Source organism: Podarcis raffonei, chromosome 11, assembly GCF_027172205.1.
Source record: "Podarcis raffonei isolate rPodRaf1 chromosome 11, rPodRaf1.pri, whole genome shotgun sequence".
NCBI lineage: Eukaryota > Metazoa > Chordata > Lepidosauria > Squamata > Lacertidae > Podarcis > Podarcis raffonei.
Genome location: NC_070612.1, coordinates 46258139 through 46282735, shown reverse-complemented (window position 1 = coordinate 46282735; position 24597 = coordinate 46258139). Strand labels below are relative to the sequence as shown.

General features: G+C 41.2%; 1 long non-coding RNA gene across 1 annotated transcript; it reads left to right on the top strand.

Annotated features, from left to right (window-relative positions):
• Positions 1–2071: 2071 nt before the first annotated feature.
• Positions 2072–3967, top strand: LOC128423425 (uncharacterized). The gene is made up of 2 exons (XR_008332750.1): positions 2072–3199; positions 3430–3967. It is a non-coding gene; the product is annotated as an uncharacterized LOC128423425 (long non-coding RNA).
• Positions 3968–24597: the final 20630 nt, after the last annotated feature.

The following is a 24597-nucleotide window of genomic DNA, read 5'->3' as shown; positions in this document are numbered from 1 at the left end:
AGAAATGTTAAAAACATTTTAAAACATTTTAGCTAGTTGTCCCAACCCAAGAGTGCATGCATGAGTAAGTAATGTAGGGGATTTCCAAATCTGAATAATGAATGACCTGACTTCTAGCATTGATGATGTTGCATCCTGATGGCACATACTTTGGCGATCCTCTGATGCATACTTGGTGCATGTATCCTTCCCCCACTATAATATGCACCTCCGATGTTATTTCCTTATTCTTTGAGAACATTATAGAGCCTGAAGAATTTCTTTCTTGTGTTCAGTATTCCTCTCCCTCCACAAAAAGTACAGAGATCAATACATCAGCTTTGACGTCATTTCTTACGATGTTATGAAGGGTTGAGCGTCGATATTATCATGATTGAGAATAAAGTACAACAGAAGCCATGTTAAATAACATGAAGGAAGAAAGCACATTTGAGTAAAAAATATTGGGCTGTGTGGGATTTCTTTAACCCAAAAGTTATGAAGTCACTTTAAGTAAGAGGAGATTTATATTCTAATTCAAGTTCCCCTTAGCTAAAAAAGGAATTACATCTGCAATACAATATGCTAAACTATTTTATGGCAGTGAAATTACTGACAGCTATTGCCCAAACTGCTATGATGCCACTCACTGAATATTCATGGACCTTTCAAATGTTGAGAGAATGAAGCCATCAACAGGATGCTTGAAAACAATGCAGCTCCCGTGAAGAAAATGAAAGGTCAGTTTTATTAGAATGAAAATGTCACCACACAGGTCCTACAGAAAAACAAGTTTTGTGGGGAGGCAGATGAATAAGGGCTTGGAAAGACAGGAGGAAGGGGGACCTAGAAATGGGAGACATGAAGCCCAGAAGCAGAATGGATGGGGAAAGGGGACAGAGAAGACAGAGAGCAAAGGCAAGGAAGTAGTGAACAAGTGAGTGAAAAAGACAGAGGAATGTAGGGCGATTGTTATTGTTGTTTAGTCGTTTAGTCATGTCCGACTCTTCGTCACCCCATGGACCAGAGCACGCCAGGCACTTCTGTCTTCCCCTGCCTCCCGCAGTTTAGTCAAACTCATGCTGGTAGTTTCGAGAACAATATCCAACCATCTCGTCCTCTGTCGTCCCCTTCTCCTTGTGCCCTCAATCTTTCCCAACATCAGGGTCTTTTCCAGGGAGTCTTCTCTTCTCATGAGGTGGCCAAAGTATTGGAGCCTCAGCTTCAGGATCTGTCCTTCCAGTGAGCACTCAGGGCTGATTTCCTTCAGAATGGATAGGTTTGATCTTCTTGCAGTCCATGGGACTCTCAAGAGTTGCCGCCTTTATTGATTCATGAAGATCACCCAGGACCTAAGCAAAGGGGTAAAAGTATGCTATTGGCAGCAAGCAAGGTGATGGGTGTAGAGCTAAGAGGTCGGGAAGTATTTTTTTTAAAAATGTATTTTTATTAAAGATTTCTTAGTTTACAAAAATGCATGCATTGTCTCTTTTCTCAAGCTGTGTTTTCTACAGATGTTTCATTTGTTGTGAGACATTAGTTAGGTTAGGAAGAAAATGGTGAAAGAGGGAGAGAGGAATGGTGAGTGGGGTGGGGTCAGGTGGCAATGCTTCTGTTCTTCTACTTAGTGTATGTTCCGGTGATTTATTAGTAGCTTTACCGGCCCCGGGGGGTCCACACGCTTCCTCTGCGCCGACTCTCTTCTCCCGGGGCTCCTCCGGTTTCAGCAGAGTGCAAACACAGCGGGAACAGAAGTACCGTTGCCGTGTGTGCGCAATAAATCAGGCTTAACGCACGGTGTCTTCTTTATCTTACTTTAAGTCTTTATTCTCGTAGCAAAACAAACAGCTCATAACTTTCCTGGTGACAACGCACACATGTTCGCTCCTCTCTTGCACCGGAGCATAACACACACTGAGAGAAACACAGTAAAACACTCCCCTCAGTATTCTAAACCACGCCTCAGAATGTGAGACGTCACTCAGAACTTCTTAACCCTGTGAGTTCTGATTCTCTCCACAGTGTATGTGTGGGGTTTTGTGTCAGCATCACTTGTGTGGGTCCTCTTTACTATTTGCTTGTTGTGTAAGCACCTGAACTCTTTGGCGGGCTTTAAATGACTCCTGCAATCTTACAAAGACTTTGGAAACAATGGAGAACTGAAATTTGGATGAACTAAATTATGCAGTTGATACAGGTTTTTAAGGAATCCATGGAGGCGAGGCGGGAAGTCCTAAGAATCTTGTTTTATTTGCAATGTTTCTAAGAATGTTAATTGTGTGATTGATTTTGTAAAACCAAATAAAAACTATTTTTAAAAAACAAAAAAGCTTTGCTCCTGGTTCAGGGTCCCCATTCTTGCCAAACTTGATCCTTAACAGATTGATCTGGATTCTTGCACATGCCATGATGCAGTGATACCAATTTGCTAAAAAAATAAAAATGCTGCCTTCATTCTTCTAAGTGCTATGTGTCGGTGTCTCACCCTAGCCCCTCCCCAACCTTCTGTTGCCAAGGAATTAATTTCAATTTTCTACTGTAAACCTCTTTTGTAAATAATTTATCCTTGTAGTTTCTTGGAGGCCCTACCAATTCGCTGACCTCTTGTGCCTTGTAGTTCTGGATGTAATTAGTTTTGACAAGCTTTCAGACTAGAGATTAAATAGAGCATGCACGCTAGGAAACTGGGTAGTAGCATTTCTTAGGAAATAGTTCCAGACTTAAGATCTCAATTTCAATTATTAACTGTGTGAAATCTTTCTCCCTCCCTCCCTCTCCCCTCCCCCATCTCTCAGAGAAACAGTACAACCGCATTTATGGTAGACATAAACTATAAATATAGACCCATCTTACAAGTGGCTCGGCAGCTGTCATTCATAAACCAGAGTATTTCAACAACAAGCTGATTTAGACCCACTGAAATAAAGAAAAGTTCACCAGCTCCTTTAGTTAACAAGCACAGTACTCCAATTGATTTGAAGACTGTACTCTTATGATCAAAGCAGAGATCCTTTGTGATGTAGAGAAGATTGGGATGTTAACATCACAAGAATGTATTAAGTCATTTCCGCATCATCTTAACCACACTATGACATCACTAGCTTTTTTTGCTGCTGTTTCCAGGTGTAAGTACAGAACCGGGGTTGGGAGAGACTGGTAGCTTCCTGTATATATGAAATACAGGATACAATTTAAAATGGCTGTTTGTGAATTCATAAATGTAAGTAATTGGAACAAAGCTCAAAACTCTCTTTTTTGTTTAATTCTTCTACAGGCTATACACAAGTCCAAAAGGGATGGAACTTTGTGACTATTTTTGACAATGTCGAGCGGTCCCTCATCTTTGGGCATTTTGGATCAGATAGGGACATAGCAACATAGCTGTACAAGCTGAATATGCTACGTCTTCAATATAATTTCCTAATTATGACTCTTTCCCTTCCTTCGTAGAAAGATCCCCATATCCTCTATGAAGCAGCGGGTAGAAGAAACAATGGCAGTGGCAGCTTTTTAAAAAGAGAGAGAACATTCACAAACGTGAAGACTTTGTGTGGGAAAATATGTCTTTCCAAATTCAAAAGAATGAGTATTTGGAACATTGATCGTTCTGCCTCTCTATAGCTTTTCATATAGTCCCACAGATTTCAAATGTGTTTAATGAATCAGGAATAGAGCTAAATGAAAGAACCTTTTTTGACTGAGAGATTAAAGAGAAATTGCAATTCGTTTTACAAAACAGCGAGAACATCAAGGAGTACTCACAACAACTGCCAGTGCCTCTTGGGATCAAATAATTTGGAAGTATGAAGTGCCCAAAGAACAAGAGAGGAAGCAATTTGCAGGAAGGAGTTTGCTACTTTGCAAGAAATTTATTAGAATACCAGTTCTCAGGGGGAAAGACTTCTAAGAATTCAGGGCAATTAGACTGTGTTTTTGAAAAATGTTTTGGACAGGGAATATAATAAAATAATCCAGTATTTGCCACTCATCACATGGTCAACACTAGCGTTAAGTAAAGTTATTACAACTGTAAGATATTCAAAAAAGAAAGATAGTCATCAACATGCGTTTAGTATTCTTCTTCTGATTTGTGCAGTTAGCATGGTCTAATCCTGAGTGTGTAACACTGAAATTGCCATTTATGTATTTATTTATTTATTTTTTAAAGCTACTCGATTCTGTACTTGAGATTCAGTGGTTGAGAAGCTTCACGATTTCATGAAAGGCCTTTGACACCATGAAAAAATGTGGTACATTCCACTGGTGGAGCTGCTTTGCTGGCAAAGATAAAATGGAGTGGAGTCATGGACAGAATATGAGTGGAACATAGCAGGATCATGTTTATTGTGTATCTATATTCCTCCAGACCCCACAGCCACCCCCCTGTTGATGGTGGAACTTGACGTCAGCTGCAGAACTGGGACAAGAAATATGGATCCCATTGGCTGCTGGTGGTGTGTGATTGAAAAATGAAAATGAACACTAGAGAATTGGTAGTGGTGGTGTGGGGGGGTGTGGGGGGTGAGAGAGTGAGAGAGAGAGCATAGAAATAGGATAGTATTGGATTGCCTTTGCCATTCAGGTTTAAATCCTGATACCATTCTTTTTTATTATTTATTGAATGTTGAAAAGTTTTCAAGATTTTTACAGTAAGAGAATCCCCCTTCCTTCACTTCCCATAAGACCTTCCTTCACTTCCCATAAGATGTCAAGGAGATAAAGAACTTTACAACTTTTAGAAGACATCTGAAGACAGTCCTGTATCAAGAAGTTTTTAATGTTTGATGTTATGTTATGTTTTAATATGGTTGGAAGCTGCCTAGAGTGGCTGGGGCAACCCAGCCAGATGGGCGGGGTATAAATAATAAAATTATTGTTGTTGTTACTGTTAGAATTGGTGGCACAGGAATCTAGCCAAAAGTTCCCCCTTTTTTTGCTTATATCACTATTCACTTTCTTCTGCCTGGTCACTGATGTGTGTTAAAATATGCATATCCAACGTTGCATACTAAACAACTAACACAGAATCATAGAATTGTAGAGTTAGAAGGAACCACAATCGAATCCAAAACCCTGCAATGCAAAAATTGTTTCCCCAACCTGGGGTTCAAACCCATGACCCTAAGATTAACAATCTCATGCATACCATGTTGCGGGAGGCAATATCACGAGGCTGTTATGTATGTGTATAATGTGTGTTACACGTAGAGCTGCTACTGAAGACAGTTCAGAAACTTCAGTTAGTGCAGAATTCAGTGACCAGGTTGCTCACCGGTGCAAGACGGTTTGAGCATATTACACTGATCCTGGTCCGACTGTGCTGGCTACCAATTCATTTCCGGGCCCAATTCAAAGTGCTGGTTTTGACCTATAAAGCCTTAAATGGCTCAGGACTGCAATACCTCAAGGACCGCCTATTTCCATATGAACCTCCCGGATGCTGAGATCATCTTCTGAGGCCCTCCTTCGTGTGCCTCCTCCTCGAGAGGTGCAGAGCGAGGCACACAACAAGAGGCCTTCTCAGCAGTGGCTCCCCATCTGTGGAATGCTCTCCCCAGGGAAGGTCGCCTGGCACCTTCATTATACACCTTTAGGCGCCAGGCAAAAAAGCCTTCCTTTTTAACCAGGCCTTTGGTTGACCTGATTGACATTTTATACCCTTTGAAAATGTGGCTTTTTGGGGGAGGGTGTTATTGGGTTATTGCTTCTATTTTGATTTTTTCTGTGAATTACCCTGAACCCTCCAGGTATAGGGTGGTATATAAATTCAATAAAAAATAATAATAATACAGTGGTACCTCGAGTTAAGTACTTAATTCGTTCCGGAGGTCCGTTCTTAACCTGAAACTGTTCTTAACCTGAAGCACCACTTTAGCTAATGGGCCTCCAGCGGCTGCCGCGCCACCGGAACACGATTTCTGTTCTCATCCTGAAGCAAAGTTCTTAACCTGAGGTGCTATTTCTGGGTTAGCAGAGTCTGTAACGTGAAGCATATGTAACCCGAGGTACCACTGTACTTTCTCAAGAGTGACTAAGACCAGAGACATTGTCAGGTTTGAGAGGGTCCTGGATGAGATATATATCTGTGAACAGGATATGGCTGCCCTCCGTGGGTGCTGCCACTGCCAAATTGGAAGGTCCATAAGAAGGTGGGCCAAATAAATAAAACTAGATAGGCAGAGGTATCAAACAGGGAACTACCAATAGCTATGGGTAGCAGAAGACCTTCCTTTACAGCTATTCAACCTGTTCCTTCCCTGCACAGAAGCCACAGGAAATTAGTCCCATCTCTGGCTCAGGGAAATCAGCAAACCAGGGCATATCAGGAACTAGGAGACCAGATGCAAAAGAAGTTATGGCTGCTGTGCCAATAATACTTGTCTCTGGAAGAAGGTATTTTGACAAAGTGTAGGTTGTCAGGCATGGATGAGGACAGCTAAAAGGATAAGAGATCTTTTCCTACTTTGCATCTGAAAATATAGAAAATGTTTCTGACCTGCAGTTCTGTAGCAAGAAAAAGAAAAGCTCTTTCCAGTTCCCACAGGACTCACATTCTTTCTGCGGAGAGCATACATAGTTGAAACCCAGGTTTAAAAGAGATTTCAAGTCAACTTTTTCAGCAGTTTTCCTACCCAGGGTGTCCAGGGATGGTCTCAGCTAACACAAAACAAAGACTCTGCAAAGCAGAAGGGGAAGTCTTGTCACTGCCAGTTATGTTTCCTGTCAATTTTGTGCTACTGTTGATTACTGAAAAATGGCACTGAGTACTGAGTGGCAGGAGTAAGAATCTGAGGAGAAAGAAAGAAGCCCACCACAGGGGTGCTTCTCCTCCTCAAATCCCAGTTCTGGCTCTATTATTTTCTTGTGAAAATGCTGCAGGTTATAGCTCTCTTTTCCCTTTTATCTTTCCTTTCCTTTTTTATATAAAAAAAGCATTATAATCAAGGAAAGGGTTTAGAAAACATCAGGGACCAGTGTCTCTGAGTGGAGGTCTAGAGTATTTCTCTTAAGGAGTCTTCTCATATTATTCTAAACACTGATTTTTTTTCTCCTTCCTGCACTACAGGAATAATATGAGGCATCTGCAACCATTATGTGAGAAGACCATGCTCCCCAGGCAAATATCGCACAAGTTTGGGGGGATGGTTGATGCTGGTAAGCCCAAAGAACCTCTGCTTGGGTTCTTACCACATATTAATAATGTGGTTTTTCACATTATGTCAGTAGTGGGTTGCCAGACACAAAAGTTGTTGAGCTTTTTTCCAACGGATGAATCCTGGATATGTATGGGAAATCCCAGATGTATGGCAGCCCAATTGTGCCTCAGAATTGGCCCTATCATCAGGCAGAGTAGGCCCTACCATTAGAACAAATAATCAATTGTTTCATGCCTCATTATTATTATTTTATTATTTTTATTCCCAGAGAGAAAGCATTGTGGGATATTCTTCCTTAGGTGCCAAAATACTTCAGTAAGCTTTGTGTACAATTCACTTTAACTTGGTGGGCGATGCTGGTGGAGCAGACAGATAGAGAATAACAGAAAAAACACAAAAATAGCCTGCTGGATCATGCCCAACAAGATGCCTAAGGGAAGCCCCAAAGCGTCTCAGCAGCACTTTCACCACTTGTCATTTCCAGCAACTAGAATCCCGATGAATACTACCTACAACAGCTAATATAATAATAATAATTTATTATTTATACCCCACCCATCTGGCTGAGTTTCCCCAGCCACTCTGGGCGGCTTCCAATCAAGTGTTAAAAACAATACAGCAAAACAGCGAAGGTAAAACACAGAAAGTTTGGCTCCACCAACTCCAGGCTTTGGCCCTGTGCACAACTGGCCTTGTTCCCACCTGACACTAGCATGTGACCCTATGGGCTACCTCCAAGGGAATGTCCTCAACAGAAGAAAGATTGCCCATCCCTCAGCTCCTCCCACTAGACCCTCCTGTCAGGACACGTTGTGGTGAGCACTGCAGCACATCAGGTGATGGAGCAAGACAAGAGTCATGAATGCCTTGCCTTCTACTTTAGGTAGAGATATAGGGTCAAGGTACACAACACGTGGAAGAAACCAGTATGTTGTAGCCAGGAGGGGCATAGAAGTTGGACGGCTGTTGGGGCAGGATGGGTTACACTAAGAAATTTCCATGGATGAAAGGGCTAGTGTAATGATCTCAGGCAGGCAAGCAAGCTCCGATAAGAATTTATGAGTCTCTGGCAGTTTTATGGTACGTTTATTTACAATTAACACCCAGAGAGTGGCTCCGAGCTTGCCGCTCTTTGCTACGAGTTGGTCACTCTGAGTCCCCGTCCCTTTTGCAGCACGAAGGGTGCCAAAGTCCCATCCTTCCTCTCTTGTACTTCTGTTGCATTTTAACCCTTTCAGCTCTTCTGGTTCAGGTAGAAGGTGGGTGAACCCCCCCACTCTTAAACAAAGAGCCCTCTAAACGCTGCCTTCCTCCTAGTTGCATAGCAACCCCCTCAATACCATCTATCTCCTCCCCTCCTTCTGCCTGCCGGCTTTCCTAGTCTGCTACTCTATCCGAGTCTGGAAACTCTTGATGAAGGGGGCCGAACTACTCTGCTCTGTCTGTGACTGCATTCCCTTGTCTCCAGAGTTGAACTCTGGCTCTCTCTGTACTGGCATTCCTTCATCTCCAGAGTCAGACTTATCCCAGGCGTTTGATTCAGCCACGTCCCCGTCAGCTAGCCTTTGTCAAAATTGGAGCTGCCTGTGTCTGATTTCAATTAAAAACAGAAAAGTTTTGATCACTGATGTCCCATATCTTTTATAGTATGGCCCTCAAATGGCAATGCCCAACATCAGGGTTGCAGACTTTAAATGTGATGGGCTTCCATCCCTAAACTATTTTGTTTATTTTCCCACATACACGTCAAACATCTTTTTCATGGTTAAAAGGATGTGCCTGTCCAGTAAGAGCTTTTCAGTACTCACTTTGGGGATCATGGATGGGGAGGGAGAAGATCTTGAACTTCATTATAATGCTTTGTAATTGGAGACTCAAGAAGCCTGAACTGAGGCAACGGTTTGTTCTTACTCACATTTCAGTGCAGAGAAAAGGAAATAGGGAGAATGCAAATGTCTTGCACCAAATTAAAAAGGCGCTATATATAAAATTAAATGTAGCTCATCTTCTCAGCTGAGCCTGAGATGGTTAACCTCTCTTCTACAACCGAAGCAAATCTCTTTTTAATGTACACCTCCCACACAGAAAAGCAAGTAATTAGAACCTACTATTGTGCAAAGCATGAAAATGTCTCACAAATCAAAGTGTCAAAACAAACATTATATTGGAAGTAATGAGGATGCTTGTATAATGAGTAACTTTCTATTATACCACTATTGTTTCTTGCCACTTTTTTTACTTAGAATGGGGGCTTAATTTGAACTGGGGTTGGAATCAGTGTCCTGCACCAGGAGTCATTTGGAGGCAGTGGCCATCAACATGTGTCCAAGAAGATGATTATGCAGGAAAACAGATGGAGCAGAACCAGATGGAGTGGAACCAGCCAAAAGGAGGGAATAGAAGGGCAGTCCTTGCCAGAGACAAGCACAAGGTGTTTGCAGAGGCAGGAGAGGAGATTCCGGCTAAACATCAGGAAGAACTTTCTAAGAGCAAGAGCTGTTAGACGTAGGACTCTCCTTCCTTGGAGGTATTTAGGCAGAGGTTGGATGGCCATCTGTCATGGATGCTTTATCTGAGATTCCTGCATTGCAGAGAATTGGACTAGATGACCCTCGGGCAGGAACGGCTAAGGGAGCTGGGCATGTTTAGCCTGGAGAAGAGGAGGTTAAGGGGTGATATGATAGCCATGTTCAAATATATAAAAGGATGTCACATAGAGGAGGGAGAAAGGTTGTTTTCTGCTGCTCCAGAGAAGCGGACATGGAGCAATGGATCCAAACTACAAGAAAGAAGATTCCACCTAAACATTAGGAAGAACTTCCTGACTAAGAGCTGTTTGACAGTGGAATTTGCTGCCAAGGAGTGTGGTGGAATCTCCTTCTTTGGAGGTCATTAAGCAGAGGCTTGACAACCATATGTCAGGAGTGCTCTGATGGTGTTTCCTGCTTGGCAGGGGGTTGGACTCGATGGCCCTTGTGGTCTCTTCCAACTCTATGATTCTATGATTCTATGATCCTAGGGCCGGATTTAGGTCTGATGAGGCCCTAAGCTACTTAAGGTAATGGGGCCCTTTATATGTCCAGCTGTTTTCTGTCAGCAGCAAATTGCCGCTGTTTTTTGTGTTGAATATATGCTATATGGTAATTTATGGACCTAATAGGTATCTAATGCCATTTACACATAACAAAATATGTATTTTTTCATAAAATGCATATTTTATGTAGGCACCCTATATATAGAAATGAGCAAACCAGTGATATTTTAGGGAGCAGACTAGCAGACGGGGCCCATGATTTACATCATAGGAGACTAGACAACACAAAACACTGTTGCTATTTTTCTATATGCAAGTACAGCTGCTATAATAGTGATTGCTGCTAGGTGGAAGTCACAAACTATACCCACAATGGAGGAATGGATTTGTAAACTAAATTAATATTTTTTGGGGGGCCCCAAGAGAGTGGGGCCCTAACCTATAGCTTGTTTAGCTTATACGTAAATCTGGCACTGCCCTCGGGGTCCCTCCCAACTCTACAATTCTACGATTCTATGACTGCTCAGTCACCAGTCTGCATTCACGTGTCTGCTGACTGGTTAGCAGCTTGTGGTGAAGCCCACTGATACCAACAGGCTACTCTGCTACTCTGAAGCATCTGTAACCCTAGGTACCACTGCAAAACATCAAACATTTAAAACTTCCCTAAACAGGGCTGCCTTCAGACAGTTGTGTATTTCCTTGACATCTGATGGGAGTGCGTTCCACAGGGTGGGTGCCACTACCAAGAAGGCCCTCTGCCTGGTTTCCTGTAACCTCACTGCTCACAGTGAGGGAACCACCAGAAGGCCCTTGGAGCTGGACCTCAGTGTCCAGGCTGAATTATGGGGGTGGAGACACTCCTTCAGGTATACTGAGCCAAGGCTGTTTAGGTCTTTAAAGATCAACACCAACACTTTAAATTGTGCTTGGAAACGTACAGGGAGTCAATGTAGATCTTTCAGCTAGAAAAGGCACTCAAATAATTCAGAGGGAAGCCAGAGTTTGTGGCAGCAGAAGCACTTGAGTAGTGCAGATGGTGTCCAGAGAAAAGAAATACATTTCAGGTTACAGACGCTTCAGGTTACAGACTCCGCTAACCCAGAAATAGTACCTTGGGTTAAGAACTTTGCTTCAGGATGAAAACAGAAATTGTGCGGTGGCAGTCGGAGGCCCCATTAGCTAAAGTGGTGCTTCAGGTTAAAAACATTTTCAGGTTAAGAACAGACCTCCAGTACAAATTAAGTTCTTAACCCGAGGTACCACTGTAATGATTTACATTGAAAAAACCAAAACGATATACAACTTGAGCAGAAAGAAACAGAGGGTTTGTGTGGGGGTTTTTTGCCTTTTTGACAGACCTTGCTGAGAGTAGAATTAAGAGTCCATACCCTCCAACATCTTGAGTTTCTGCCCATGCCTTAGGTAACATGGCTCATGTGAGATTATGGGCCCCTCAAAAAGTGCTTTTTTAGGGGGGAGCACTTTTTCGAGGTGAGATCTTGGTGTGAAACAATGTGAGATCACAGCACCCCAAATGGCCGCCATGCTCACATGCAAGAAAACGGGATGGCCTTTTCCCCCCCAAGATACTTGTGGGGTAAAAGAATCAACTAAATATCCACAAGAAAACCCTTACCCAGCTGTGGCCCATCCAAGTGGGGCTACCCATATCCTCCAACATTTCTCTGATGAAAATAGGGACATCTCAAGGAAAAGCAGGACATTCCAGGATCAAGTCATAAACTGGAATGGCTTCTGTAAATCTGGGACTGTCCCTGGAAAATATGGATACATGGAGGGTTACTTGTGAACAATAGTGTCAAGCTGCTTCTTTCTCATAGTCATTCTGTGTTATTTTCCCCCTTAGGGAAACAGGATTCCTGATTTATACCCCAATGTCTACTAAGAAGGAAGCCAGTGGAATTATCTGCAGCTAAAGTCAATCTATAGGTTTTTTCCTGACTGCTGTTTTGGTTCTAACTTCTTTATTGTATTGTATTCTAAAAGGATAAAAGAACAAAAGAAAACAATTCCCAAACCAAATACAAAACACACTTCCCAGCTATGCTCCCTGGCAACGGTAATCATTTAAATTTAGTAATTATGGCTACCTAAAGCCAATCTCCACTGCAGAAAATATATTAGTCTGTGCTGATAATAGATTGTAAGGTCATATTGAATCAGCCTGCTGTAATTTTGGTGGTGAGTTACAGTCCATGTAAGAAGAGTGAATTATTGTAGCTCTACAAAACCGGGGAGCGTGGTGTTTTAATGAGACTTACAGTCTCTAAGAGTTCCATTCATCCTTTTCTTCCATGAACGTTGCCAGTTTTAAATATTACTTCAAGTCTCTCCAGAATGAAGTATAGTATTTTTGAACATGAGACGTGCTTATCCTTTTGATGAGTGGTACATGCAGATGCAGACCTTTATATCCAAGAACCAGGAACGGGGAATGAGAGAGACATATTACAATCCATAGTTTAGTATTATGTGTGAACCTTGCCCAGTTGCTTAACTCTGGTTTGTTTACTTCCAACAAACCATGATCTGAAGCCATGGTTTGTTTTTGGCTTATGAACCTTGGTTTGCTTTAACTATGGCTATGACTTGACATTGGCTGATAGATGTTCAGGAAACTACAGAGGCCCAAAGTAAGAGCAGCTGGGAAGTAAACCAAGGTTTAGAGAAAGAAGCCATGGTTTGTTTGTCTGCGTGGCAACTTGTGGTTTACATGGCTTTATAACTCCATAGTTTGTTATGTGTGAATCAGCTCTATATGTGAAGAATTTTTGCTTAGTATATTTGGACCTAACCTTATTTCTATTTAGTTTTTAAGACACTTCAACGGTGATACTAAAAGATCGTATTACAATGATGTTCCAATTCCCTATTCAGGGATCCTTTCCTAGGAGTGCACTACTATATAGTCTTAATATAGTTCATGACAGACTGAAGAAATTTTGTTCATCATCCTTTAGAAATATCAATATGGACATGTGAGAACAAATTCACACGATAGCTTCTACACTGATGACGTATGAAAGGTCAGACAGTGAGGAAATTTCCACCATAAAGGACTGTGTAAGGTAAAGTCAGTTTCAAATGTGTTAAGAACAATATCATAGTGCCCTAGGCTGTTGTAAGACTAATTTATAATGTTGTAATTTCAAAGAGAAAGATAATTTTCAAGTATAATGATCAAATACATTTGGGTAATCAAATTAAGTAAATCCCCAGTAAAATGCCATTCCTCAAAGGGCAGATAAAAACAAAAGGCAAATAGTGTTTTGAGTAGCATTTGTAAAAACAAACAAACAAACAAGAATTAATCCATTTATTATATACATACATATATATGTATATCCAGTATCTCCTTCCAGGATATATCATATTTTCAATTTAGTTTGGTATATTCCTTATCAATTAAGTGGTCAGAGTATTTTACAAAGCATAAAATAGCCCAGCTCAAAATAGTGCAGCAAACATAAAATATGACTGAAATACCCAATGAAGAGATAATTATTATATTCAACTGGTGCTAGAAATTGGGGTGAACAGGTCTCATTAAACGCCATAGTGAGCTCATAAAATTATTGCAATCATTCCTTAATGAAAAATATTTTACATTTATAGTTCTTCCTATAATTTTGAAGGCCTGAGCTCATTTGGGCCTACATAGATCATGAATTCCATTATACAGGAGCTACAACTGAGAATCCATTTTGTTATCCCTAATGGTAAACAAAAGAATGTAACCTTTTCTGATAGAGGTGTGAATGAATTAAAAAATAAAAACAAAAACAAATTAATCCTATTTACTTAATTTGTTTCTGCAATGAAAAGAACAATTACCTATGGCGGGGGGAATGAATAGAATCCTATTTGTTTTATTTGTCTGTTTTAATTAGGGTTCTATTGTCTTTCATTGAATGCAAATCATGGAACACACATCACAGCAGAAAGGTCACAAGGAGACGAGAGAGTGTGCAGATACACTGTCAGATGCAATCCATGCTCACTCACTGCCACTATTGTATCTGCACACTACTACCCTGTCCCAGCCCTGTACCCCCAAAAACTGTGGCAACACTGGTGTAAGGAGAACAAGTTCACCTCACCCCATAGTCTATGGCTGTTTATATCCATATATCTTCTTCTTTGGCGATCACTTGTAGCCGAGTAAGATTGTCTTCCATGAACACGGTCTTTGTGTGTTCAGACCTTTAAACCTCCCCCTTAAATAAATTCAAACAAGGCTCAAATTTTGGTTTGGTTTTTGGCAGAATTTAGGCCACAACTTAATTGATTACAGCAAGTGAGTGGTTGCATAGGCTCTGGTTTGACTAGCTCCCTTCATTGTTGCAGGTAGCGTGACCCAGGGCACCAGCCTAGGGTGAACACCTGGATAAGCGGAAAGCCAGGAACAGGCTTTCTCCACCACCCAAATGGCCCCCCCTGGACTCAGGCACAGGCACAACCCCCTCACAGGGGTTGACCAAACCATCGAGTCCCTGGATTTCTTTAACGGAATACCCTTCGCATAGGGATGGCGAGAGTGTTCTCCCATCCCTATCACCTGAACCAGAGCCTATCCGCAACCTTACAAGTTGTGACGATTTGCTACATGGCAGGCGAAACCCAAATGGCAACAGCCAATCAGCCAAGTGGGGAAAATTCCTGCCATGCCCCTGTCCCAAGGACAGACGACACATGACGGCATAGGAAGGTCAAGTGCACAAGCCCTAAAAATAGGGAGAGGTGGGTAGGTGTTCTGATGCACAAGCCAAAAGAGGAAGCTCTAGGTCACGTGCACAGATATATATAGGTCCTTTGATCCATTTATCCTGTGTCCCACTGGCCTGATTAAACCCTGCATCAAGGGACCTACCAATTGGGTGTTGTGGCTAACCAATCTTACCCACCCACAACACGGCTTTGGTTGCCAGGTCTCACCACAACACATGCCCTCTTTAAGGGAGGACCTGATTAACAGGGAGTCTGTAAGTGACTGCGGAACCCAATTCTGGATCCACACATCCTTCTACAGTAGGGACATAGGTTTCTGGGTGGGAATTGATCACAATGAGGGTTTGCCAAATGTGCCTTCCTCTTAGCATGTTTCTCCCTTTTGTCCTGAGTTTGAGTGTCTTCAAAGACCATGACACCTTTGGTAAAGGCCGTTCTTCAATTGGAGCGCTCTCAGGCCATTGTTTCCCAATTGTCGGTGTTTATACTACATTTTTTAAAGATTTGCCTTGAGACAGTCTTTATACCTCTTGTTGAAAGCATTACTCTTTCCATTTTTAAGTTCGGAATAGAGTAGTTGCTTTAGAAGACGATAATTAGGCATCCAAACATTACCAGTCCAACGAAGTTAATGTTGAAGAATCATTGCCTCAACACTGGTGATCGCCTGTCTTCCCAAGGGATGTGTAAATTTTTTCGGAGACACCGTTGATGGAATCTTCCATATACAATGTGCCTGTTGGTGATAAACGGAGCAAACAGCCACATCCCACTGTCATAAAATAAGCATAGAGAAAATGTGGCTGGAATTTGTATTTATCCACGGTAATCTCAAAGAGGGGGAGAGAGAAGAGTTTTGCATCTTACACACACTCCTGTAGAAGTCTTTAATTTTTATTTTAACAGCTCTTTGAATCAGTGATATATGAACTCATTAGTGTACAGCAAAAACTTCAGTCTTAATTATTAGTTCAGTTCTTTAAGTGTTTCTTTTTCATTAGTAGCTGCTTACATATAAGCATGGTTGCAGCAATTTAAATACATAAAGGTCCACAGATATAGAAAGATTAACTCGAAAGAAGAGCTCCCAAGGGAGTAGTATAATCACAGCATTAACTGGAGGCTGCTTTTTCATTTGCGCTATTAGAGTCGAAGATTAATACCATTTGCAGATCTCTAAGCCATTATCACAAAAACATCTAACCCAAATCTTAATAGTTGTTTGATGAACCTAACATTAATTTGGACTAATTTTAGGGCTCCTTTCATCTCTATCAAGAGTCTTCCCCCTTTCACATTAACAGCGAACCAAGTATTGCCAAGCTGATGTAATTATGATCAATTATATAAATGCAGTAGAAAAATCGCAACAACAGACTACTTGACTAGAAGACTGCAGTAAATTGAATGCCAGCCATGTTGCCCTGGTTATATTAATTTATGAGGCTTCTGACATCAATCCTACCATTTTGTTCTCCTGTCTTTGCACTGGCTGTGTCCAGTGGATACTGAGAACTGATAGTAGGGTTGCCATATTTCAAGAAGTAAAATTCCTGGCACAAAAACCGCTGAGCTTTTTTAAGGAAATCAACCTCACAATTGTTATTGTTGAGCGTTTGTGGGGAAACACAAAGTTGTTTCTGCTTATCTTTCAGTGTGGTGGGGATATTTTACCAACTGGACATTTTGCCGATTTCCCAAAATTTTCCCCGGACACTATTTTTGCTGCTTTCATTCTGGACGTATGGCAACCCTAACTGATAGCTATTTGGGGAATGTGTCCTCTGTATGTTTCTAATATGCATTATTTATCTTTTACATTTCTATCCTCAGTTTGGTCTCTCTTCACAGAACTCTATGAAGCAGGCTATGTTGAAGGGACAATAACTAGCTCAAGACCAGCCAGTAAGTTATGAGTAAGTCTTCCTGGTTTGGAACTTTAACCCCTGCACAACATGCCTGATTGAAAGTAGAAAAGAAAAATGCAGCCAACGTCTATAACCAACACATCTGCCGCTGCACTAACCTCAAAGTTTAAGTTGCTGTTGTTACCTGTATTTGTTAGATACTTCAAAAAAAAAGAAAAAAAATGAAACTCAAAGTAACTTGCTTTAAAAACTAGGATAAAACAACCTAAAATATGCCAGTAATACATATAGGAAAAAACCCTCACTGCGAGAAGTGAAGTTTCAGGGAACCAGGCAGAGGGCCCAGTGTTTCCCTGTTTAGGGAAGTTTTTAATGTTTGATGTTTTATGGTGTTTTTAATATTCTGCTGGGAGCCACCCAGAGTAGCTGGGGAAACCCAGCCAGATGGGTGGGGTATAAATAATAAATTATTATTATTATTATTATTATTATTATTATTATTATTATTAGGATCATGACCATAGTTTCCAGGTGTCCTTTCACAGAGTACTTCCAAGGAATGGTTTCGGTACTTTTTACAACAATCCCTCAAGGCAGCTCAGTATAGTATACAGTGGTACCTCTGGTTAAGAACTTAATTCGTTCCGAGGTCTGTTCTTAACCTGAAACTGTTCTTAAGGTACCACTTTAGCTAATGGGGCCTCCTGTTGTTGCCGCGCAATTTCTGTTCTCATCCTGAAGTAAAGTTCTTAACCCAAGGTACTACTTCCGGGTTAGCGGAGTCTGTAAACCAAAGTGTTTGTAACCCGAGGTACCACTGTATTAGCATCACCATGTTGCAGATGAGAAATAGTGGCTTGAGTAAGGCCACCAATTGAGTTCATGGCTGTACTGAGCTTTGAACCAATGGCTCTTCCATTCAGACTTTTCACTATGACATACTACAACAAAGGAGAACATTTGTTAAGGAAACTATCAGAATAAGAGAATTCTATCACTGCAGCAATATTAAACAAATAGACAAACTTTGCTGAGTATAAGTGATCAAAGAAAAGCCTGGTGGAGTACTTCTAATGGTTCCTGCATGCCTGTCTGGAATGTGTGTGTAAATTTTCTCATGATCAAAAGAATGCCCAGCCCTTCAGACATCACTGTCTCCTGATCCCGATACAGAAATTCTAACAAGCATTTTACTATTTAAACTAGAGACGCTTGGGTTCGTCACACAGTTGGCAGGTGGAGAGGGAGCGGAAATCTGAAGTGAGTCACACAACCTTTAAGGATTAGAGCCACAGGAGTGGCTGACATGATTTTCGGAAGAAATCTTTCATTATCTTGCAACAATTCAATCCTGACCCAGATATTAGCTCCTCTCAAGAGGGGAAGAGGCTGACTCACTGCCACTTAACGTGAATCACCTCTCAGCAGACACTAAAGGAATCAATATTCACTTAAGCACCATTCTGAAATACAGCACAGTGCACACAGAAAATATACACACATTTCGATGAGGTTACACGGAGTTAAGGAGTTTTTATTATGTGATGTCTTTACAAATAAGATGTTATTTTCCAAATAAGATGTTATGATCTATCTATCATCTATCTATCTATCTATCTATCTATCTATCTATCTATCTATCTAATCTCTATCTATCCCTCTATCTATCTATCTATCTATCATCTATCTATCTATCTATCTATATCTATCTACTACAGTATCTAGCTATATCTATCTATCATCTATCTGTCATCTATCTATCTATCTATCTATCTATCATCTATCATCTATCTATATCTATCTATCTATCATCTATCTATCTATCTATCTACCTATCTATCTATCTATCATCTATATCATCTATCTATCCATCTTTTTCTCTCTTCTATCTATCTCTATCTATCTATCATCTATCATCTATCATCTATCATCTATCTATCTATCTATCTATCTATCTAATCTATCATCTATCAATCATCTATCTATCACCTATCCAAATGCAGATATAGCATGCACACGTGTGTGTGTAAACTAGATTTTGATGTGCCAACATGCCTCCAAGTGTCAACGTATCAATTTGGGAAGACTGGCCTAGAACGCTGATGGAAAGCTTGCCTTGCCTTTTTTCTTTCTTTTCCTGGGACATGGAAAGGCAAACTGTTCCATTTTGTCCTTTAGGTTCCTGCCACACTGTTCATTGCTCATTTATATTCAAGCCATGCAGAGAGCAACACAGGGATCACCTGAGAGGAAAAGCTTCAGCTTGTCAAATCAAAAAAGAAAACATTTCAGTAAACTCAAGTCCTGTGTGTAAGAATAAGTTCCCTGGGTGCAGGATACAAAGGTGTGGCAAATCTATTAACGGAGAGGAGGGGATGCAAGGAAGCGCTGAACTTTTCTCTCCTTTTTTTGCTAGATTTTTGGCTATCAATAAAATCTGTGAAAATGAGCTTAGGCAATATATGTCTACTGGTGGAGGTCATGATCAGTGGTGGTGATATATTACTGCATTCTAAATACCTTCCAATTTTGTTTGTATGGAGTATGGTCTCTTCCCATCCCTACAGGTCTAGTGGGTCTGGATCTCAATCATTTGCTCACTTCTTTGCAGTATTTCCCTAGCATTCAACAACAAAAATCATGTAAACAAGTGGGCACAATCCAGCCAACAATGAAAGCTTTAAAGACCCATTGATGCCAATTTAATTGATACTACCCTTTTCGATTGCAAATGAAACATACAGTTATCATGGGACTTGTGTTCTGATGACAATTCCTTTTATGAAATCACTTAGTGACCAAAATGTTTCCTTACATATTATTTTGCCCATGAATTTCCAAAATGTGTATATTTTCTTCATCTATCACGGAATTCCCTCATTTTAATTTTTCTGCACTTTCCCCTAATAGATGGCACACTGTTCATTTAAAATAAAAGCTTGTCTCCAACATCACTAGTGCTGGGGATGAGTATTGAGGGAAAACAAAAGAAATGCCTGCTTCTATCTCGTTACGTTTGGCATGCAACATGAAAATAGGATTAGACTATGAAATTAAGATGTATCGATCCCTTCAAAGTTTATCTCTACTAGAGTTCACTTAAAAAGATCAAGGCTTCCTCTTCCACCTAATTATGAGCAAAATTGTCATGAATCAGAAAACAGAACAAATACTGGAAGTTTAAACATCAGCCAAGTCTATTATGTAGCTTCCACCGGAGCATTCAGTTGTCAAATGCAATTACCAAGAGGAGGCTCTAGGGATTATAAATTGAACTATGATATAAATACAGCTCAGAGTCAGGGAAAGTTTGGCAGTATCCCACTCAGGGAAGAAATGGAACATATTCAGACTAGCAGCCCCATCTTGTTCATGTTTACTTATGCAGTTCATTGGGTAAACTGGGTCTTGTTCCCAGGTAAGCGAACAGAGAATTGTAGCCTAGCAGGACAAACTGATGCATGCCTACTCAGATGTTGCTGTTGCTGTTAATTCATTAATTAAAATTATATGCCACCCTCCATCTGTAGATCTCAAGGTTGTTCACAACATAAAAATACAAGATTAAAAAAAACACCATAATAAAATCAAGAACATAAACAAACCAATAACTATGCACACCTAACTTTCTTTCCCTAATTAAGTATGTTAGTATTTTATGTCACCAGGCTTATGCAGGCAATTAAAAAAAAAATTGTTTCAGTTAGCTGGTGATCTGTGATTTTGGTTTTCAATGTGTGTATATTTGTTGTATACCTCTGATAGTTTCCATGAAATTGCAGTTTATAAGGGTGGGAGAAGGGTTAAACCACAGAGCCTAGGACTTGCCGATCAGAACATTGGCAGTTCGAATCCCCGCGACGGGGTGAGCTCCCGTTGCTCGGTCCCTGCTCCTGCCAACCTAGCAGTTCAAAAGCATGTCAAAGTGCAAGTAGATAAATAGGTACTGCTCCGGCGGGAAGGTAAACGGCGTTTCTGTGCGCTGCTCTGGTTCACCAGAAGCGGCTTAGTCATGCCGGCCACATGACCTGGAAGCTGTACGCCAGCTCCCTCGGCCAATAAAGCGAGATGAGCGCCACAACCCCAGAGTTGGCCACGACTGGACCTAGTGGTCAGGGGTCCCTTTACCTTTACCTTTCAGGGTGGGAGATGCCAAGGACTGGCTGGACACAGAGGAGTGATGGGAGTCACCAGCCAGGGAACCCCCAAGGAAAACCCCAGAGGAGGAAGGACCAGAGCCAGCGGATTGGTGGTAGGACACAGAGGAGCAGTCAGAGGAAGAAGATTGGAAGGGGGAAGCTGAAGGGGCAACAGGGTTTAGTGAGCAGGAAGAGCAAGTGGCAGCAGGGAGCAGTTCACTCTGAGGCTGAAGCAGAGGAGGTTCAAGACACCGCTGAAGATGCCAGGGAGTCTCTCCCTCCTGCTGCAACAAGCTACCCTCCCCACTGGTCTCCAAGAGTGGTCAGAATAATGAGGAAATGAGGAGAGCAGACACTGTTTGCTTGGGGACAAGGCCGGATTTAGCTTTGATGAGGCCCTAAGCTACTGAAGGTAATGGGACCCTTTATATGTCCAGCTGACCTTTGTCGACAACAAATTGTCGCTGCTTTTGTGTTGAATATATGCTATATGGTAATTTATGGACCTAGCAGGTATCTAAGGCCATTTGTACATGTTCCCATGTGACCAGTTCATGCAGAATGTAGGCACCCTATATATAGAAATGAGCAAACCAGTGATATTTTAGGGAGCAGGCTAGCAGGCGGGGCCCATGACTTACATCATAGGAGCCTACACAACACAAAACACTGTTGCTGTATGTAGGTTTTATTTTGTTTGTTTTTTATCTTATATTTTGGAAATGTACATCCAGGTTTTTTTCCCTTTTTCCTCCAAGAGAGTGGGGCCCTAAGCTATAGCTTGTTTAGCTTATACGTCAATCTGGCACTGCTTGGGAAACATCCTGGAAAGAAGAGGCATTTTTTGAATTTTCCTGAGGCTCACCATTGCTATCTAGTGTCACATTGTATATTGCACTTAAAACACACATAAAACGTTTTATTTGCAGCTGTATAGCTGACTCCTGAGTAAACTTTTGTTGAATACCACTCTAAATATTTTTTAAAAAAAATAGATAAAACATTTGCAAGTTCATTAAAAGTAGTTTTCTCTTACACTTGTCTAGTCTTGGTGTTCAGTTGCATTTTAGCACACACAGCCCTTCTCAGTTGGATCATAGATCCATGGTTGTCAAGCACGAATCATTCAGACTTCCCGTAAGACAGCTTTATGAGCCAATGTATGTCAGTTGACAGAACTGCAGGGTCCCATGAGCAATGTGAGAGTACACCTCATCTTCTCTTTCCAAGGCTAGTAGGAAACTTTCTGTTCTGCCTCACTGGCCTTCGGGTTGGACTCAGTCTATCCCCCCCTCTCATTTATTTTTTTGATGGAACCCCTCATATGGGATTTTGTATATAAATTTTCCCTCGGCTCTTTTCGCTGGCCCATGTAGGACCAGTATGGATAGTTGGCCCTGGTGAATATTTGACGTTTTCTCCCCTTTTGGCTTTGATCTATAGGCTACCACTAAACGAGGCTGCATTTTAAACTGCATTTTAAACTGTATTCTAACATATTTTAATCAACTGTTTGGGGTTTTTATGTTTTTACTGTATTTATATTTGGTGTTAGCCACCCTGAGCCCGGTCTTGGCCAGGGAGGGTGGGGTATAAATAAAAAATTATTATTATTATTATTATTATTATTATTATTATTATTATTATTATTATTTGCCGACTTCTACTTTTAGCTATGACTCTATGACAACTCTCATTTTACACGCCCATGAAAAAGAGGATCTATGGCAACTCATCAGCATATGTCTTCAAGAAGGCTAGGCGATCAAGTACAGTGGTACCTCGGGTTAAGTACTTAATTCGTTCCAGAGGTCCGTTCTTAACCTGAAACTGTTCTTAACCTGAAGCACCACTTTAGCTAATGGGGCTCCTGCTGCTGCTGTGCTGCCGGAGCACAATTTCTGTTCTCATCCTGAAGCAAAGTTCTTAACCCGAGGTAATATTTCTTGGTTAGCGGAGTCTGTAACCTGAAGCGTCTGTAACCTGAAGCGTATGTAACCTGAGATACCACTGTACCAAACAGAAGCCAATGTGTGGTTGGATCTGCATTTCGGTTGGGGCATCACAAATCCTTCAGGCCTGTCTTTCAGCAAATGCGATTTGAGCGTTTAATGTCATGGGTATATATATCAGAACCGATGTGACAGTCTCACTCAATTTTGAAAGAAATTATGGCTTGAGGCGCTCCCCCCAGCCCACTAACAACATTGGTCGTGCTCCCCCTTCCTAATATTGTTCAATTGTAGCTTATAAACCCTGTTGCAAAGGCCACACAGTGGGACCTAAACATGCAGCAGGCCTTCTGACCTCCTTCTTTCCAGAAACAGCCTTAAACAGCATATTATGATAAGCTATAAAGTCTGGCATACTTCAAAAGTGACCACCAACGAAACACAGGGCTATATCTTTGTATCTACCCAAGATGTTGCTTGCTCGCAAGAGAGCTTATGGGATGATCACCAGAGCATTAAAGAGATGGGAAGATCCCTGTTCACATTAAATACAATACTTATGAGCTATTTGGAATAAAAGCAATCTGTTCTGCTGGAAAGCTTCTCTGATTGTATCATCTGGTCCAAATATCTGATTTGCATGAGAGATACTGTATGAGACAATTGTTCCAATGACTAGATGAACATGCTGCAAATTAAGGTCGTTGTTTTTCTATTAGGTTGCTGGTTTAACAGAGACCACCATGGAGGGAAAGCTTTGTTGCAAAAAGAATGAGTACAAATTGGAAAAGTCACAATAGTAAACAGCTGTTTGCTCTAGGGGTGCTCTTGGGTTAGGGGAACACAGTGTAAAAAAGATTCCTACAAGTGCTGTGAAAAATTTGGCTCACAGTGCTTCAGTTTAGAAACTTCTGCTAAACTTTAAGAAGGGTGGTTTTTTTGTCTTTTCTTTTTTGAGGAACAGCCTGAAACCTCTTAGTTTCCTGTCTGCCAGCTTATGCCTGGCCAACCTAAGAGAATGATCCTAGCAAACATGCCACCAGCAGCCATCTGTTTTTGATGGTTGTGCTAACTGTTTTATATAGGACATGCCAATTACTGTTCCAGCACAATCTTACAAACATGGCATTATGGTGGGATTGCAGGTAAATTACAATGGTTATTGCAAGCACACGATACATTATGCCATTTGTGCATCCAAGGAAGTTTCCTCCTGCTGGCTCATACATCTGAAAAACAACGTTCGATGGAGCTGTCCTGAATTTCTTGCTCCTAAAAATCTCATTGGCACTGTACAGAGATCAAACCATGTCCCCAGGGGTACAGTCTAAGACAGACAGAAAAAAGAATCATAGAATCTTAGAACTGGAAGGAACCACAAGGGTTTTTTATATATATATATATTTCTGTTTTACAATTTAAAGTACTCCTTTTTACATCCTTAAGATATCAATGCCTTCCCTTCTTCTCTTTCCGGGGTTGATTTTATATATCAGAATTCCCTGCATATTTTACAAAAACTATACCATTCAGTATTCTGTTGTTGTTGTTGTTGTTTAGTCGTTTATTGTGTCTGACTCTTCGTGACCTCATGGACCAGAGCATGCCAGGCACTCCTGTCTTCCACTGCCTCCCGCAGTTTGGTCAAACTCATGTTAGTAGCTTCGAGAACACTGTCCAACCATCTCGTCCTCTATCGTCCCCTTCTCCTTGTGC